The sequence below is a fragment of the Nelumbo lutea genome, chromosome 3 (assembly GCF_056320005.1).
Source record: "Nelumbo lutea isolate HS-2025 chromosome 3, American lotus-T2T, whole genome shotgun sequence".
In the NCBI taxonomy this organism is placed as follows: domain Eukaryota; kingdom Viridiplantae; phylum Streptophyta; class Magnoliopsida; order Proteales; family Nelumbonaceae; genus Nelumbo; species Nelumbo lutea.
This window is the reverse complement of record NC_142686.1, coordinates 65918793-65938900: the sequence shown is the minus strand read 5'-3', so window position 1 is coordinate 65938900 and position 20108 is coordinate 65918793. Positions and strand designations below refer to the sequence as shown.

General features: G+C 40.0%; 1 long non-coding RNA gene across 1 annotated transcript; it reads left to right on the top strand.

The window, feature by feature from the left end:
- Window positions 1–11119: 11119 nt before the first annotated feature.
- On the top strand, window positions 11120–12186 carry LOC148865370 (uncharacterized). Its single transcript, XR_016109417.1, has 2 exons — window positions 11120–11371; window positions 11458–12186. It is a non-coding gene; the product is annotated as an uncharacterized LOC148865370 (long non-coding RNA).
- The last annotated feature ends 7922 nt before the right edge of the window (window positions 12187–20108 follow it).

Genomic DNA, 20108 nt, shown 5'->3' with positions numbered 1-20108 from the left:
AGTGGGATGTGAAAGCCTGCGTGAACTGCATCCAACTTCTTATTGATTCGGGCGTCAGGTTCCGGTACCATGTGAGGGCTACTCCTCTAAAAGTGGTGGAGAAGGCCATGCACATGCACGACTCACTTGCTCTTGCTAGGTGCATCTGCGATTGGAAGGCATCTATGTGATCATTTGGGTTGAACGACCTGTCGTACTTATCAAGAGGGGGAAGCTTGAAATCTTTGGGCATTGGGACTGCCAGGAGCTCGGGAGATAGGGGGATTGAACTGAAAGGATGGGTGACTTGACCTCGCCCGAGCTTACCTCTTCTTTACCTCCGAGCTCGGGTAGGTCGTGGGTGGCAAACCGGCGAGCTCGGCGGTGGCATCTCTACTTCCTGGTGGGCTCGGCATTCGTGCTGCTCACTTCTGTACTGTCAGGAATGGTATGTGCCGGGAGCTGGTAATGGCTTCGGACAGAGGGCTCTTGCTTGGAACTTGCAGCTAGGATTTTGAATTGGTTTTCTAGGAATGGAGTACCAAGCCTTGAGGGCTGAGGCGACGTGGGCCTAGCGAGCTGAGGTCCTCCCGACCTGACTGCCCGTGGCGAGATCGGGACGGCTGGTCTTTCTTGTTTTCCACGGGTGGAGGGTTGGCTCCTTGGAGGGTTCCGGGGGGCCTCTCCTTGGTGAGATGGGTGCTCCTCCTATCGGTGAGACCTAGCTCGCTGTGAGACTAGGTGCCGAGGGGGAAGCTGTGATTGCTGAAGCTAAGGTTGAGGTAACTGGGGAAACTATTGCTGATACTGATACTGGGAGGCCTGGTGCAGCACATGTTGTTGATAGCGTTGAAATTGTTGGAACTATTGCATTTGGGCCTCCATGGCCCGCATGCACTGCATCAAGTCCTCTAGTTGGTTCAGGCTGGCCACTGGGGGCACGAACGAAGGTTCGATGAACGTCGCTCTGACTATAGCAGGGAGTGGTGCGACAACGGGTGCCACTGCAAGAGGCACATTCAAGCTGGGGATTCCGTCCACCGAGAGGGGGACGATGAACTGTCTGATGCAGACAATAGGAAGCTGGGGTTGTTCCTAGGAGTTATCCATTTTTTTGCTTCATCCGACGTTACTAGAGGAAGCCATGAGTGTTGGGTTTCTGGAGAGTGAAGAGATGTGAAAGTTTGGAGAAAGGCTTTTCGAAGTGTTTCCCACAGACGGCACCAAATGATGTAGCGCAATCCGGTCACTCCTAGCTGGCACTCACGTGGCTCCTGAGAGGTACCTAAGACGAGAAGGAAGAAGAAGAAGTCCTAGGGGGTTTGACCGGTGGGAACACTCCAATGATTAAGTTAGTATTTTGTACGGGAAGCAAAAGGAAAATGAAGGCTAAGAGTGTAGATTGCGTAGGTGGTTCGAAGATACCTTGTTCCTTGAGAATCGACTTCTTATAGCAGAAATCGGTTGCCCCTAGCCCCTTGGCCTCTGACAGGGCGGGTATAACCGCCACTATCAACCTGCCACAGCCATTACTAGCAGGGCTGAGGTGGCACGTGCAGGGCCGTCACTGGTTTAAATATGTATAAATTTTTCTAATTCTCAAGCAACTACTAACGCAGTAAAATGATAAGAATGGGTTATATCCACAAGGAAGCAAGGGAAAAATTAATATGTACTCAAATCTGAACAAGAGAATATAAGAGGGAAGTGCAGAAATATAAAAATTAATTAATTAAACTGAAAAAGATAGAATTTGAACATTGCAAAAATTAAAAGTGCAGAAAAGTAAATAAATGAAGGAAAAGAAATAAAAATGTCTATAATCCAATCAGAGGTAGCAGTATCTGGATCTCTCTTTTGACCCTCGAACTTCTCGAAGTAGGGCTTCTGTTTTACCTGGCCGAATTCTAGATCTATAGAAAAAGAAAACGAAATTTAAGCAAAATGAAAGTAAAATGCAGAAAAGTAAAAACAGAACTGGAAACGAAAAAGAAATTAAATCTAAGACTAATGGTTGGGATTTGATTCCAGAGGTGGCAGTAGTGGCTTTGGTGAACTAAAAGTAGGAACCCCTCCTCTTGCCTGGGCATCCTCCTCTTCCTCTACCCTTGAATTTCTCAAGATCAACCTTCCATCTTACCTGGGAGTAGAATCCAATCCTTTCTCAGGAGCTCTTGGGTCCTTTTTATAGAGAATGGTGGATACAATTGAGATTAGAGAGAAAGAAGGGGGTGGCAACTAGGTGGATGGCTGATCCTAATGCTGAGAATAGAAGGAGAGGGCACCCAATATTATGTAGGGCTGAGATTTGGGCACCCAGAAATAGATGGTGGAGATTGAGGCGCCTAGGGCTGAAAGGTGGAGATTAAAAGAGGTGGGTGGCGCCCTATAGTGGATGGCTGAGATAGAAAATGGAATGGAGGGCTGAGATCTAGTGGTTAGGGGCAGAATTGTGAGGGTTAGCAGTTAGGTTGTGCCCTAGGGTTTAAAAGCTACAATAAGAGTGCCCTAGAATGAGTGGAGGAGATCAGAAAGAGTGGAGGGTGGAGATTAAACAACTGGGGGTGGCTAGGGTTTGCTGAGGCGGAAATGAATAGGTTAAAAGGCGCCCTAGGGTTTGCTAAGGAGAGGGGAGCATTCTAATACAGTAGGTGGGAAGCCAAACTGGGTTTAGCAGATAGGAGGTGCCCTCCTATTCTTAGTTTTTCACAAAAATACCCCCTCTCTCAGCTGAACTTCACACCAGCTTCCTAAAAACTATAATTCACCCATGTAACTTCCCCCAGTCACAACATTGAATTTAACTAGGAAAAAGGCACACTTTGACTATTCTAAGGCCAAAATTACCCCTGAATTGATGCCCTTAAGGCATCAAAATGCAGAGTTATCATCCAACTTAGTAAATATTTACTTAGATGGCTATAGCGTTTCATCTTGACTCTTATTATAAAGATCGCATCATCATAGAGTTTTTATCTTAATTCATATTTACCAAGTTAGTGTCATAGTACAATTTCCGAATTTGTATTCTATTAGGAATTTCTTTTTTGAAGAAATTTAGTAGGATTATAATAAGGAGTGCTCAATTAGATTAGGAAACTTTCTTGTAGGAGCCAAAAGGGTGTAATGAAGTCTATATAAAGAGTAGGTAGACTAAGCTAGGAGGTTTTGTTGATTTTTTTTTTTAATTATTCAGTGAAGAATTGTTTTTCTTCCTATTTTTTGGCTTTAAATCTTCTCTAAATGTGATTTGTTTTTGAAGTAAACCATTTTATATCAAAGACAAGTTTGATCCTTCTTTGGATTTTGGTTCCTAAGAAGAAACAAGTGACTCACATCTTGGAGGAGGAACCCAATAACAAAATAGAAGAAGAGGTGGTAGAGTTGAGAAGACAAGTTGATGCACTTGTTCAAGAGTTGAAATCACTACATTCTCCTTATAAAACAATGGACAGTGACTCTGATGCAAGTGCATCTACTCATTCCTTTTCATTAGAAAGCAAGCAACCAGATTGATTGTAGTTGTAGGTGGTGATCATAGACGACGAAAACTGGTCTCAAGATTGAGATCCCGGAGTTCTATGGAGGTATGACTCAAAAGGAATTCATGGACTGGCTTTTCATGGTAGAAGAAGTCATTGAATTCAAAGAAATTACAGAAAACAAGATTGTGCCATTGATAACCACTCGGTTTAGGGGGTGTGCAGCAGCATGGTGGCATCAGTTGAAGGTTATGCGACACAAAAGAGGGAAGGAAAAGATTAGAATATGGGAGAATCTTAAGGCAAAGATGAAGTCAAAATTTCTACTCCATGTCTATACTCAATTACTTTACTAAGAATTGAAAATTTTAAGCAGGGAAATGATACAATAGATGAGTATACAAGAAAGTTTCACTTGTTAGTGGCCTAAAATGGGTTACCTAAAATTGATGACCAAGTAGTGGCTAGGTACATTGGTGGCCTGTGACCAAATATTCAGGATGCATTGGATTTATTTGACCATTATGATGTCCTTATGGCTCATCAACACGTTTTAACTATAGAAAGGCAAAACAATAGGCCTAACCCATTGGGTCGAGCCGAAGTTAGTGGACCAAACCAAAATTAGGTTGGTTCATTTGGGTTGAAATGTTACAAGTGTGGTGAATTGTGCCATAAGTCTATTGAATATGCATGGAATGATAAAAAGAAAGGAATGTTGTTTGAAGAAAATGAGGGGCAACCCCAAGGAGAAGTGTATGCCTTTTTAGCTCCACCTGTATTTAACTCTTATGGTAATGGGACTTTAGAAGGTGAATTGGTGTATGGCAAAGTAAGTGAAGCCTTAATTATACAAGGGTCATTCTTAACATCAAAGGATAAATCAAAGGATTGGGATAGAAATAGTATGTTTTATACCACCTCTACTATAGGGGGGAAGATAACAAACCTTACAATTGATAGCGAGAGATGTGAGAATGCTGTGTCAAAGAAGTTGTCAACAAGCTAAATTTGAAAACCCAACAACATTCTCCCCCATACAAGCTTGCCTGGTTGCAAAAGGAAAATGAGGTAATAGTTACACAATGAAGTTTGGTGGGATTTTCTATTGGCCAACACTATAATGATCATGCATGGTGTGATATTGCACACATAGACGCATGCCATCTACTACTTGGGCGTCCATAGCAATTTATTTATCAAGCCATACATGATGGATGGAAGAATACATGTTCTTTTGAGTTTAAGGGGAAAAGACTAACGCTTTTTCCTTCACAAGAAATAATACCTATGCCAAAACCCGGAAAGAGTGCTAGTCTCCTTAACATGACTAAATTCTCAAATTCCTTATAGGAGATTAATAATGTGTATACACTAGTTGAAAAGGGTCCTAAATTTAAGGGCATGACAAGTCCAAGTGTGAAACTGAAGAACCTTCATGAGAAAACTCATGACAAGTTAGAATCAATTAATGTCAAATACAAACAACACGTTGATGAAAGGAGAAGAAGAGTATTTGATGTAGGCGATTATGTTTAGGCCATTTTGATAGAGGACCATTTACCAGTTGGACAATGTGGAAGGCTATCCATCAATTTACATATCTATGATGTCTTCAATGTCAAGCACTTGGTACTATATGTTGGTGATCATGACTTGAATATAGGGACGAATTCTCTCCAACCCGGGGAGAATGATGCAGTAAAAGATGAGGCTAATAAGTTCTATGCAAGTTGAGACAACTACAAGACACATAAGAAGTGGAAGTGACGCCATAAGCTCAACTTAGTAAATATCTATTGAGTTTGTAATAATGATCTATTTTGATTCACATTTACCAAGATAGCATCATCGTAGAGTTTCTATCTTAATTCATTTTTATCAAGTTAGCATTGTAGTTAAAATTCCAAATTTGTATTTAATTAAAACTTTCTTTTTTGAAGAGATTTAGTAGGATTCTAATAAGGAGTATTCAATTAGATTAGGAAACTTTCTTGTAGGAGCCATAAGGGTGTAAATGAAGTCTATATAAAGAGAAGTTAAACCAAAGTTAGGAGGTTTTGTTGATTTTTTCTTAATTATTCAGTGAAGAATTGTTCTTCTTCCTCTTTTTTGGCTTTATTTCTTTTCTTTAAAGCTTTTCTAAACATGATTTGTTTCTTAACTACACCAGAAAGACCTACCCTTCAAGCAACATGTGCTTTTCCAAATTCTTTATACAATTGTCTATTTTTATTATTACAACTTTTGATGTTCTGTTTGTTAAACTTTTCCATTTTGCATTTTTTTCATTCTATTGAACCTTTGTTGCCTAAGGGCGATGCTGCACCTTTTTCTTGTTCTTCATGTTATTTAGACATCTTTTGGTTTGTTCCATGGTTGTTGGCATCTAGAGTTGAATCCGTCAAGAGGGAGAGGAAATGACGCTTTGAGATACCTATAAATTCTTGGTAGAGCAACTTTATCTCATTGAAGAACACATGACTCACACCCATTTTTAAGTAGTCCACATGCTATGTTTCTTAAATCTAGATCCTAGATATCAGAACTTGCAAAAAAGGAAAGAAAAATAGACATTATTTAAACGTATATTTTGTGTGGAGAATTTAGAGTACTGTAGGTTATTTGCCGAGATGTGGATATGCCTCATGTCCTGAAACTATCTGAGGAGCATTTCGAATGTATAGATTGTAGACTCCAATTGCATCTTCAAACACTTGAAACAATTTAGAGTTTATAGTTTTATTTTGATACCATTAATTGTTTTGTTGGTGCTTACATGAAGAGAGCCTCTTACATAATCTATGTTGTATTAAGAAAGGAAGCCATGGTTCTATTTGCAATGGCTACACCGGAATTGAGTTTTGATGCTAAAGCACCGAAAGTTTCAGATCTTAGTCTTGTTCTAACTTGTGTTTCTCAGTAAGCTAATGTAGAAATATACATTATTGGTGTTTGGTTTTTATCGGTGATCTTAATTTCTCATGTAGAAGTAGTCGTTGAAGCCTGGCTCAATGGCTTTTATTTAATTTCAGTATCTGAATTTCCTTTCGTTGTTTCATTGTGGATACTATTAAGACAGTAATTTTAAATTTTTAATACAATGAAATTGTAGGCCTAAGTAGAGAGAGAGAGAGAGAGAGAGAGAGAAGCATAACAAAATCACTAAAAATGATTAATCAAGTAAAAATAATTAAATTTAAAATTGTTAATAAAATAATAACATTATTAACTATTTAATAAATCAATTAAAATGGAATACATAGATAAAAGGTCTGGAAATTGATTAAAAAGTAAAAAATTATGTTACATTAAATATGACTATTTAAATAAGAAAATGACTTAACAATTAATGAAATTGTTAAATAATAAAACATGAATAAATATTATGTAAATAGATTAAAAAATTAATAATTTGATAATAGAAAATTGATTAATGAAATGAAAAATATTAAGTAATTAATAAATGGATAAAACTGGTAGATATGAGACGAACTTAAATAAAGAGCCATTATAAAGACTTCATATGGTGTGGGTCCAATTTTTTAGATGAAACAGGTTGGTTTTTTATATACCTTTCGAAATAGATGAAATAGGTTGTTAACTGCAAATCAAACCTGATTTAATTTTCTAATTAAATAAGAAACCAAAATCAAATTTATTGTAAAAGCATAAGTTGTGAATCTCAAATAAAATAATAAATGATGTGTGCCCATTCTTCTAGATAAAATATGGTAAGTTTCTTAAATCAAACAAAAAATCTATCAAAAAATCAAATAAAAAAATCTAACCTAAATTTATAATATAGATGATTTAAAAAAAATGAATTAATTCAGATTAGTGGCCCCATACTTAGCACGGGGATCATTCTCTACTGAATAAGGAATGGGAGAACTCGAAGTCTTTGTGAGCATTGAGGTGAGAGGTCTCTCAGCCTCCCTATAGGTACATTGATTACAAACCTTAAGGGCTCCATTTGGCATGAGTGCAAATTCAAATATGTTCAATGCAAAGGTTTAGAATAAAATTATGAATCATATACAAGATTTGCATTAGACATATTTATATTTGCACTCTTTCCAAATAGAGCCTAAAGGAGGGCTAGGGCTTTTCCCTTAAAAATAATCAATGCTCTTTTAATTGTTTCCATGGAAGTTTGTTAATAAATGCCTATAGATATTTTTATAATATGACACATATAGTTTATATTATATAATATATAAAATAAATTTATATGCATGTTATTTGTCATTTATATATAATCTTTTATTTATGAAAGACATAGCCCAAAATTATGCCCAACCCTGCCCGGGCCCTTGTAGACTTGGGCTCAGTTATATGTTAACCCCAAGCCAGGCTATGCATGGGCCTAGGCTATAGCCCTTATCATAAGAGCAAAGACCAGCTTGACCCGGCCCATGATCACCCCTAATATATATATATATATATATATATTAAAAGAAGGTCTTTAGGCTATAGCCTCCCATCATTTAAATATGTGGCATTTTCTGATAAATTATTGTCAAAGCCCACAACCCACTACTACCATTTAGATAACTGGCCTTCTCATTTTTTGGAAAGCTAGATACATGGCATTTTTTTAGAAGTTGTTGTTAAAGACCACAACCCACAACCACCATTCAGACATGTGGCATCCTATTAATTCAAGAAATATGATTCAAAAAGTGGGTAGTTTCTCTCCTAAACATTCTCAATAGACAATTATTTATTAGCTTAACACATGTTTATCTATAGCCTATTAAATGCAAATGGTGGGACCCATTAAAAGATTACCATAAACCATTTGTTTTTAAATGATTTTTTTTCAAAAAAAATTACTTTATTAATTACGAATTTGGTTTAACTTTTAGGAAGCAACCTAATTTAGCTTTTAAAAATAAATAACTCAAGATAGATTTATTAGATAAATAGTAAATACCAAATAAAGTGGGTTATTGTTTACTAATAAGATCTCATTTAATATCTTAAATCAAATTAAAGAAACATAAATTAATAGTGGGTTTCAAATAAAATAGGTCAGAATAGATTGTCAATTACAAAGATGTAAGACTCATATTAGTTTTTTTTTTTAATTTTATTTTTGATAACTAAATAGTAAACTTCAAAAATTAATTGTGCATTAAAGTTATGTAAATCACCAGAACTTAGTGTAGTTAAAAAAATCTATTATAACAACAATACTCAGTTAGTAATTAAATACTAAATATTAATAAAAGTATAAGAAAATAATCATCACCATTACTAATTAAAAATAGGGTAAATCTCTTAAACTACCCCTTCTGTTCACGAATTTGACAAATTGTGCCCTTATTGTTTAGATATTGTCTTACACTACCCTTAAGTTTTCTGACAATTGTCATCGTCGTTAAATCGAGACGGAAAAGTTCATTTTACATTTTTACCCTTCTTTTAAGTTTCACCCAGATTGAACCCATTTTTCAAATTACTTTCTTACCCTTCCTTAATGAGGGATTGGTTAAAGGCACAAATTGATATTATTCTCTCACTCGATAGTTTTTTATCGTCATTTGAGCATAGAAGGAACCACAGTCATCTTTATTGAATGTTGTTGCAAACTTCGACAGGTGGTACGCCGGTGCAAGGTTTATATGGAAAAGCCTATGTTTTCGTTATACTTTTTCGATGGAAGGGCGACATTTGTCCTCTCTCTAAGCTTGTTCTTAGAGTGTTTTCTTACTTCTGATTTATTGTTTTGCAATGGGATTCCAAAGAGGATTTGTTTAAAGGCCTATGTTTTCTGTCATAACAGAGGTATGGTCTAGCTTTTTATGTTTTTAAGTTGGGTTTTGGGGGACCACTCATAGAGATTCATTGACAAACCCTTCATTCGATCTGGGTAAAACGACATTTGGAATTGAGGTAGATAGCTAGGTTTTGGGGGACCACTCATAGATCTAGGTATATGTGGTGTGTTGGGGCCCACGTGTCTGCTTTAATTCATACACATGGGATCCACATGTGGATCCAAGTGCTCAACAAAATGCTTGAAACACTGTTTCCACATGAAACTGCCAAAACCAGTAAATAAATGTAAGGCCCATGATTTAATGTTAGAGATGGGGAATTTAGCTTATGTTTTAGCTTGTTTATGCTTATTATATAGTCGGTGTAGCTTAAAATATAGCCTATAGAGCTTATAGTGTATGTTATAAACTACAATTATAGGCTATAATAATTGTAACTTATAATCAGCATATTGTAGCTGTATTTGTTCATATCTATGATGTAGGTGATGGATGGGAGTAGATACATGTTCGTCATTAATTATGGTGGTCATTGGAAGACCACATATGGGAAATTATCATATGTAAATGGTCAGGTTGGATATGTGAATAATGTGGACAGTGACAAAATAAACTATCTAGACATCTTCAATGACTTTTGTTCATTGGCTGGTGTACCTTCTAGAAGCATGGTGACTATCAACTACAAGATACTAGGATGGGATTTAGATGAGCATTTAGGTGTTCTTGGTTGTGAGAATGATGTGATGGTAATGTTTGCCACCCACGGGGACCTCCGTGAGATAATGTTGTACATTTCTTGTACTGAGGCCAAGTGTGTTAGTATGGATGATGGGTGCAGTGGCAAGGGAAAGGACCAATTTCAAGATGATGATGATGTTTAATGATGATGTGACTGTTACGTAGGCCATGAACATGATGAGGGGATATGGAATGTGATGATGATTTTGATGATGTATATGGTCATAATGATGTTGACGATGGGGAATTTGAGGGTTTGTATGATGATTGAGGGTGAGGATTATGAAGATGATGATGGTGGGGATCATGAGGGTTTGGATTTTGATGTTGGGGATCATGAGGGTTCGTATGATGATGGTGAGGATCATGAGGGTTCGGATGATGATGGTGGGGATCATGAGGGTGTGGACCATGCAAGTGGGGATGATCATGCTGTTGACAATAAGGGTTTACAGGATGGTGGTAGTGAGGGTGTACATGATGGTGGTTGTGCTGATTTGTCTAATTATGAGCCTATCAGTGAGTATGATAGTCCAAGGTATTGGGGCAATACAAGGGATTTTCACTTTTCCAATCCAAGATTTCAGGTTGGTATGGAGTTTGCCACTTTGAAAGAGTTTAGGCAAGCATTGAGGCAGTATTGTGTGGTGGAGGGTATAGAGATCAAAAGAAAGAAAAATGAGAAGAGTAGGTTTACTGGGGTTTGTTCTGCAATTGATTGTGGCTGGATGATTCATGCATCCCTTAGCCATGATGGAGGCAACTTCATGGTGAAGACCCTCAATGATACAAATAGTTGTTTAAGGGTGACTACAAATAGGGAGGCAACAAATACATGGTTGGCAACAAAGATTGAAGGGTTGGTAAGGGTTCATCCTAACATGTCAAGCCATGTGCTTAGGTCTGAAATTGGGAGGATGTATGGGATAGATGTCTCATGGAGGATAATACACAGGGCTAAGCTTAAGGTTGTTGATAGGACCAGGGGGTCATTGGCTGAATCATATGCAGTACTCCCCCAATACTGTACATCCTTTCTAGCAAGCAACCTGGGTCTTTTGTAAAGCAATCGCCCACTTGCCTCAGAAGAAGACACATTTGGGGTTTTCAAGAGAGTCTTCATATGCCTTGTAGGTCCAAGGAATGAGTTCTTGGATGGCTGCAGAAAGATTATTGGACCGAATGATTGCAACACAAAGACTAGTGCAATAGGGGGTATAATACTCTCAGTTATAGGGATTGATGGAAATAATGGCATCTTTCATATTGCTTATTCTTTGGTGGAAGCTAAAAACAGGGACAATTGGACATGGGTTTCGGTTAAGAGATGCTCTAGGTCTTGATGACCCGCACATGTGGACACTTATGTCGGATAGGCAGAAGGTATGTACATATTTGTTTGTAGTTAATGCCTAATTTCCTTTGTTTTGAGTACAACTAGAATTAAAAAATGTGATGCTTGTTTGCAGGGCATTGTTGAAGCAGTATCATGTTGCATGCTTGGTGCAAACCGTAGGTTCTATCTACGACATCTATATAGCAACTTAAAAAGAACCTTCAAGGGGAAGGCATTGAAGGATGCTGTATGGACTGTTGGGAAATCATATACCCATACTAATTTTGTTCATTACATAGAAGTAATCAAAAGCCTATCTAGAGATGCACATGAATGGCTTAGCAGGGTCCCCCCTGACACATGGTACATGCATGGGTTTGATCTAGTAGTTAAGTCTAATGACATAACAAACAACTAGGCAGAGTCATTTAATGCCTAGATTAGGGAGGTCAGAGTAATGCCTATTGTTGAGATGTTGGAGGACAGAAGGAAATGAAAGATGCAGAAGATATATGATAGGCATAAGGCATCCATTACACTTGGGTCTAATTTGTTGCCAAAGGTGCAAGCAATCATTGACAAGAGAAGAAGGGAAGCTAGGTGTTGTTGGATTGAGCAGTTCACTGTACATGTACTTATTGTATAATGCATTAACAAGAATGTTAGGGTTTTCCAGTCATGACAACAAGTATCAAACACTAGGAGCTGTCTTGGTAGACAATGTCACGAAGATGGATGCAACGTCATGCACATATAAGGTTTGGATGTTAGACAGTTTTGTATGCCCTTAGCTTCAATCAAAATTGATGTACTTTATGAGTTTATTGTAAATGAATAAAAGTGCATATTTGATTCATGTTCCCTTGGTATGTTTCTGTGTAATACCCTTAAACTGGACACTTATTGAGACTCGTGTTAGTTTAGAATGTTTGCAGCCAGTGGGACGGTCTGGGGAGACCTATCCTGACAAGGCTGACACTGTGGTGCCACCAAGTCAGTTGGGGTGGCTTGTCTCAGCTACCGGGGTGAGACCCTACGCACATACAGTGTGGGATTAATTGAATCTTTGAACTGGACCAGATTTCCAATATTGCCCTGGACCTTGGAGATTGATGGGCAAAACTGGAAAGTTACACCCGACCCCTAGACTCGATTATGATACTGCACTAGGTGTCGGATCGGGCTGTCTTTGATGTACCAATCAGTGAGATCCTTAGCGGGGATCAAAACCTGGGTATGTTGGGACAATCCGAGAATTCATCTGAGTGGGTGATCAAAGTGACAGGATCAGCCCCTTTGTCGGACAAAGGTAATGATCGGGGATGCGCTCTTACTGTTGGAAACCAAGACTGTCGGTAGCCAATTTCAACCGTTGAAATTTGTTTTGCAAAGTATATTTTATATGAGATATAAAAGTATATACATTATGGTTTCTAAAATGTTTGCAAAAGGTTTTAATTCCCGGGATCCATATAAGTGGAGAGTGCAACACTATTCCTTACAGCCGAGGGAGAGGTCCTCTCTTGTCGGGCAGTGTATGATCATTAAGGGCTGAGAGGTTAAGTGTAAAACCATTGAGGATAATACCTGATGGGCTAATCTTGCATCTGCCCACAGTCCCTGGGTGTTACAAGGTGGCTTGGCCCAGGGACCACTTAGGGTAAGTGTTGGGCCCATAGAGCCCATTTGATGAGTTTCAGGGGGTGCACTGTCTTAACAGTGTATTCGACCAGGTCTTATAACAAAGGCTGGGCCAAACCCATGTGGCTGATGTGTAGATCAATGCATGGGTCCCACGCCATATAGGGAAGCCCAACTGGGCAGTAGTTAGGAAGGTTAAGTGAGCACATAAGCTTGATGGGCCTGAAGCCCATTTCGAACTGGGCTATTTATTTAGTTAATTAAAGGAGCGAATTCTGAGATGGATTAGCAGATAGGATAGGGTCTTAATCCTATCCACTCAGAGAATCCATATCTGAATATGATTCAGATCTAGAAACCTCCTAATGGGATTAGGATAAAGCTAATCTAATCTGCAGATAAGATAGGGTTTATCCTTATCACTAGAAGAGAAGGCTGATCCAAATATGATTTGGATAAACACCTCCTAATGGGATTAGGAGCTGATCTTTTCAAGTTAACAAAAAGAAAGGAGGGGGCGGCAGCCTTGAAAGTGAGAGACCAAGAAACACTTCAGATCCTCTTTAGTGCTGAAATCAAGAAGAGAGAATTCTGCACCTTGCGAATACTCTCTTGCCGCCTCCCTGCTCTTGCCGCCCTGTTTTGCCAGTTCGATCTCCAGCTATGGGAGAAGTCAAGATTGGATCTTGACATCAGTTCTTTGAGAAAGGATTGAAAAGGAAGCTGTGCTCATGTTCCATCCTGCTGTTTCTTGCGAAGGACAGAGTTCTTGGGGAAGAACACTACTGATTCTGCTCCATCCTGCACTGCGCCATCTTCAGTGGGAGCAGTCTTTGGATCCTTCCTTGGGCATGAACACCTTCGTTGGGAGATATTGCTTCTCCGTATCAGGTATCATTCTCTCTCATTCCTTTTTGGTTCAGATCTGGTTTAGTTCAAGGTTCAAGATTGATCCTTGAAAATATGATTTTCTAAATAGGGAATGTGATTCCCAGTTGAAGGGAGAGAATAATTTTTGAAATTTGCCCCCTTATTCCGCAATCTTTGGGTGTCCATGGGATGGATCTCTCATCCTTTCAGTGGTATCAGAGCCTCAGGTTCAAATCTTGAACCATTTTGTTTCAGATCTGAACCTGCGCAATTAGGGAGAAGGCGTTCTATCCAATTTGCGTAGATTTGGTTTTTGGGAAATTTGTTCCCAAATCAGATGGGCAAATAATTTGAAATTAATTTTAAATAAATCTGATTATTATTTAGAATTGTTCTTTATAATTTTCTTGATTTATGGGTTGTTCGTACAAGAGGAGATCGATTTCTTGGTTTGCGCAGGGAACCTGCGATATTGCAGTTCTTGATTTATTTTGGGTCTGTAAATATTTTTTTTTATTTTCTAGACTCAATGTATAGGTATTCGATATGATGTAATTATTAATAGAAATAGGATTTCTATTTATTTTTATTTTGGATCGAAGATGGCGGCGTAGAGAAGGAGATTTCGCAAATGAGAGAAATGCTATCTGCGATTTGCAGTTTGTGAAACTGCATTCTGTGATCTAACTTCTGTTTTGCAAGAAGGATTGTGCGAATAGCCCTGTTTGACTGATTCTTGTTTTTCCTTTTATCAGTATTTAATTTCAGATTATTTTATTGAATTAAGGATCTAATTAAAAATCAAACACTAGACCCATTCGAACCAAGATTGGTTCAAAACTATTTGGACCAATTCTAGGGTTTAATCAAGGCTGAATGTCAGCCCTAATTTCTCACTAATGGGCCGAAGGATTGATATTTAATTAAATGGTTAATTTGGCCCAGCCTGTAAAGGCCCAGTTTTAAATAGTTAAAACTGCAAAAGCCCATTTTAAAGGATAAAGCTATGGGCCGAACTGGGTAACCCTAATTCAGCCCATATACCTAGATAATATTAGTGATTAATATTATGGAATTTTAACGGGCTTCCAATGGGCCTTACAGATAATTAATTGATTGGATCAATTTGTCCCTGCATGTGATGTATGGATGTGTGTTGTGCTGCGTACATGGGCCATAAGTACTTGGCCCATGCTCATTCGACAGTGGCTCTTGTGCACACCATGGCTGAATGCACATCATTGCCATGGTGTCCCTTTTGGTCATTGGATGACTTCCCTCAGTGGTGGGCCCCACACCTCATCAAGAGGTTACGTGCGGAACCCTAGCCGATCCAAGGCCCACCGAAATCTGGCTTTATGAAAGTCAGTGGGAGCCACTTTGGTTTGACCTAAATCAAACTAGGGCGTAATTTTGTTCCCTCCAGCTAATATGAGTGCATGTGATAGGGAGATTCATATGATGAACTCTCTAACGGCCTTCCATCATTAGCATGAGGATGGGTCCTTCAGTAATGAGGAAACGCACCAGAAAATGGACTATCCATTTGCTGTTGGGCTTGTCTGAGTGTTTCATAAGATGATAGGGTCGTCATGGACCGATGTGGGAGGGGATTCACCAGAAAATGGGAACTCTCTCACGGTACCTTGGCATTCACGAATATGATGGGTAAGCACTCACTGGATAGAAAGGTTTACCTGAAAACGGCTCTGAACCTTGTCTGACAGAGGCCAAAGGGAAAACTCATATGATGAGTGGATGTGATCCTTCACAGAAAGGTGGTGGGGTTATGCAGCTGAAACAGTTGGCTCCATGCACCCTATGTGATTTCCCACATTTCCAGAGACAACCCGTAGTCTCCGTCACTGAGAGAAGAGGGAAATCTCAGAGACGAATCAAATTAGGTTGTGGACTGATGTTTGCTCTTTTATCAGAAAATGGCAAACGGATCTTTTGCAAAACTGCTTGATGACAACAAGTTGAAGGGCCCAAACTATGCTGATTGGTACAGAAACCTTATGCTGGTCCTAGCTTCTGAAAAGCTGAACAAAGTGGCAAAGAATCCTACCTCGGAGCGTCCGGGTGATAGGGCTTCTGAGGCCCGCAGGAGAGACTATCAAGAATAGGAGGATAAAAACTCCCTTGCCCGGTGTTACATCATTGCCTCCTTAGACAACCCGATACAGAGGCAGTTCGATCAGATCGAACTTGCCAAAGACATATTGGACAGTCTCAGGACAATGTATGAAGAGCAGAATCATTCTACTCGACAAAAGGTCTTGAAACAGTTCATGACTGCACAACTGTCGAAGGGTCAACAAGTTCACGACCATTGTCTTCGGATGATGGGATACATCAACGAACTGGAGGCTCTTGGATCCGGGCTGGACCTTGCAACCCAGATAGATGTTATCCTTAACTCTTTGCCTCCTTCCTTTAATCCGTTCATCATGAACTATAACATGAACAAGCTGAGTGTCAGCTTACAAGAGCTCAGCAATATGTTGCAAAGAGCTGAAGAACTTATTAGAAAGGATGAGCCTGTAGCCATGCTTGTTGAAACTGGCAAGACAGGCAAGAGAAAGAGGAAGGCAAAGAAGCCTCAGAAGAAAGCCACTAAGAGCAAGAAGCAGAAGAAAGACAAAGCATCGGATGCCTGTCACTTCTGAAGACCGGCCATTGGAAAAGGAACTGTCCTGCCTACCTGGAATCCAAGAAAGGTAACTTCGAAACTTGTGTTATAGAAACCAATTTGTTGGTAGCTTCTGCATCCTGGTGTATTGACTCCGGGGCTTCAACTCATGCTTGTAACTCCCTGCAGGGGTTCAAGGTAAGCAGAAGGCTGAGTGAAAGAGATGTCACACTCTTCTTGGGGACTACTGCAACTGTTGCAGCCGCGACCATAGGAACCGTGGAATTAATTTTTAGGGAAGGAATAATTATACTGAAAGACTGTCTTTATGTGCAAAATTTAAGGAGAAATTTGATTTCTGTCTCAAAACTGTGTGCAGATGGTTATTCTGTCTTCTTTAGTAATACGATTACTATTAAAAGAAACAACAGATTCATTGCATACGGGGAACTAGAGAACGGTCTCTATGTTCTTCATCCTTCTCTAGAAACTAACATAACCGAAACTACGTTGGCTAAAATCCCTAAGAAGAGAGCTCGTGATACAGTTAATCCCACGTGTCTGTGGCATTATCGACTTGGCCACATCGGTGTTGACCAAATCACAAGGTTGGTAAAGGATGGTCCTTTGGATTTTCTAACTATAGAAGATCTTCCCACTTGTGAGCCTTGCCTACAAGGCAAGATGACGAAACGGCCATTTAACGGTAAGCCTGAAAGATGTACGGGCACACTTGACCTAATACATACTGATGTATGTGGTCCCCTGAGTGTTAGGACACGAAATCAACACGTGTATTTCATCACCTTCACAGATGATTTTTCACGATACGATTACGTGTACCTAATCAGACACAAGTCTGAATCCTTTGAAAAGTTCAAAGAGTTTAGACAAGAGGTCGAGAAACAGTTAGGGAGAGAAATTAAGGCCCTTCGATCAGAACGAGGTGGCGAGTATCTCTCTGACTAATTCAGGGACTACTTAAAGGACAATGGGATAGTATCACAATTAGCTCCTCCTGCTACACCACAACTTAACGGTGTTTCGGAGAGGAGGAATAGAACCATATTGGATATGGTCCGGTCGCTTCTCATACACTCAGAGTTACCCACATCCTTTTGGGGTTACGCATTAGAGACTGCAATTTATGTGCTGAATCGGTATCCAACCAAATCGGTTCCGAATACTCCATATGAACTTTGGACCGGAAAGAAACCAAGTGTTAGACACTTGAATATTTGGGGTTGTCCAGCACCCGTTAAAAGAACGAGTGCAGACAAGTTGGAATCCAAGACCAGCCGTTGCCTATTTGTAGGCTACCCAAAAGGCTCTGTAGGTTACCTATTCTATGACCCAAGTGAGCTGAAAGTGTTCTGCAGTCGTAACGCGCAATTCTTGTAAACCGACTATATCCTGGACATCCATCGTCAGGAAGTTGTTCTTGATGAGGAGAGCTCAGGAGCAGTGGGAGATGTCCCACAAGTTCCAGGTAGTAACCAACCTAGAAGATCCACTCGGGTATCCAGGCCACCAGTCCGTTATGATTATGACCAGGATAGTTACCTGGTGGAAACCTTGACTAGTGAGGAGGATCCCGTGACTTACACGGAAGCTATGTTGGACATAGATTCCCAGAAGTTGGTGGAGGCCATGAGAGTAGAGATGGACTCAATGGAGACCAATGGAGTCTGAACTCTAGTAGATCCGCCCTCCGGGGTAAAAGCAATCGGTTGCAAATGGATTTACAAGAGGAAGAAGGGCCCGATGGTAAGGTTGAGACCTTCAAGGCTCGTCTGGTGGCGAAAGGGTACACTCAAAAAGAGGGCATCGATTATGAGGAAACCTTTTCGCCTGTGGCCATGCTTAAATCCATTAGGATCCTACTAGCTGTAGCAGCATACCATGATTATGAGATTTGGCAAATGGATGTCAAAACTGCATTCCTGAAAGGAGATCTTACTGAAGATATCTATATGCAGCAGCCGCAAGGCTTTATTGCTGCAGGTCAAGAAAACATGGTATGTAAACTTAATAGATCCATTTATGGACTTAAGCAAGCTTCTAGAAGTTGGAACATCCGTTTTGACTCTGTCGTCAAATCGTTTGACTTCAAGCAGAATCCGGATGAACCCTGTGTCTACAGGAAGTACAATAGAGATAAGGTTACCTTCTTGGTTCTGTATGTAGATGACATTCTACTCATTGGGAATGATGTAGGTATGCTAACTACGGTGAAAGTATGGTTATCATAGCAATTCTCCATGAAAGATCTTGGAGAATCCTCCTATATACTGGGTCTTCGACTCTATAGAGATAGATCGAAGCGGATAATAGGATTATCCCAATTTGCTTATATTGACAAAATAGTCAAGAGATACAGCATGGAAAAGTCCAAGAAAGGAAATGTTCCTTTCAGGCACGGAGTCACTCTCTCCAAGAAGATGTCTCCCAAGACTTCTGAGGAGATTGATGGCATGAAAGACGTTCCCTATGCCTCTGTCGTGGGGAGTATCATGTATGCCATGCTGTGCACTTGTCCTGACATAGCTTAGGCAGTGAGTGTAGTAAGCAGATTTTAGGCCAACCCAGGGTAGGAGCATTGGACTGCTGTGAAAAACATACTTAAATACCTTCGAAGGACAAAAGAGTTTTGTCTAGTATTTGACGGTAGCTCACTACAGATCTAAGGGTATACAGATGCCGATTTCCAGTCAGACCCAGATGATAGAAAGTCTACATCTGGATATGTTTTCACGATAGGATCGTGTGCTGCTTGTTGGAAAAGCAGCAAATAGAGGTCCACTGCAGACTCCACGACCGAGGCCGAGTACATTGCCGCAAGTGAGGCTGCCAAAGAAGCTGTATGGATGAAGAAGTTCATTCATGAGTTGGGAGTAGTTCCGTCCGACACATCACCCATCCCATTGTTGTGTGACAACAATGGAGCCATTGCTCAGGCTAAGGAGCCACGACCCCACTCGAAGTTGAAGCACATCGAGAGGAAGTACCACGTACTGCGGGAGATTGTTGGTAGAGGGGATGTCCTGATTCAGAAGGTAGCGTCAGCGGAAAATGTAGCAGACCCATTGACAAAGCCACTATCACAGAAAGTGTTTGAGAAACACGTGGAAAGCATGGGACTCCGGCTAGTACCTGATTGGACCTAAGTGCAAGTGGGAGCTGTTAGACAGTTTTGTATGCCCTTAGCTTCAATCAAAATTGATGTACTTTATGAGTTTATTGTAAATGAATAAAAGTGCATATTTGATTCATGTTCCCTTGGTATGTTTCTGTGTAATACCCTTAAACTGGACACTTATTGAGACTCGTGTTAGTTTAGAATGTTCACAGCCAGTGGGTCGGCCTGGGGAGACCTATCCTGACAAGGCTGACACTGTAGTGCCACCAAGTCAGTTGGGGTGGCTTGTCTCAGCTACCGGGGTGAGACCCTACGCACATACAGTGTGGGATTAATTGAATCTTTGAACTGGACCAGATTTCCAGTATTGCCCTGGACCTTGGAGATTGATGGGCAAAACTGGAAAGTTACACCCGACCCCTAGACTCGATTATGATACTGCACTAGGTGTTGGATCGGGCTATCTTTGATGTACCAATCAGTGAGATCCTTAGCGGGGGTC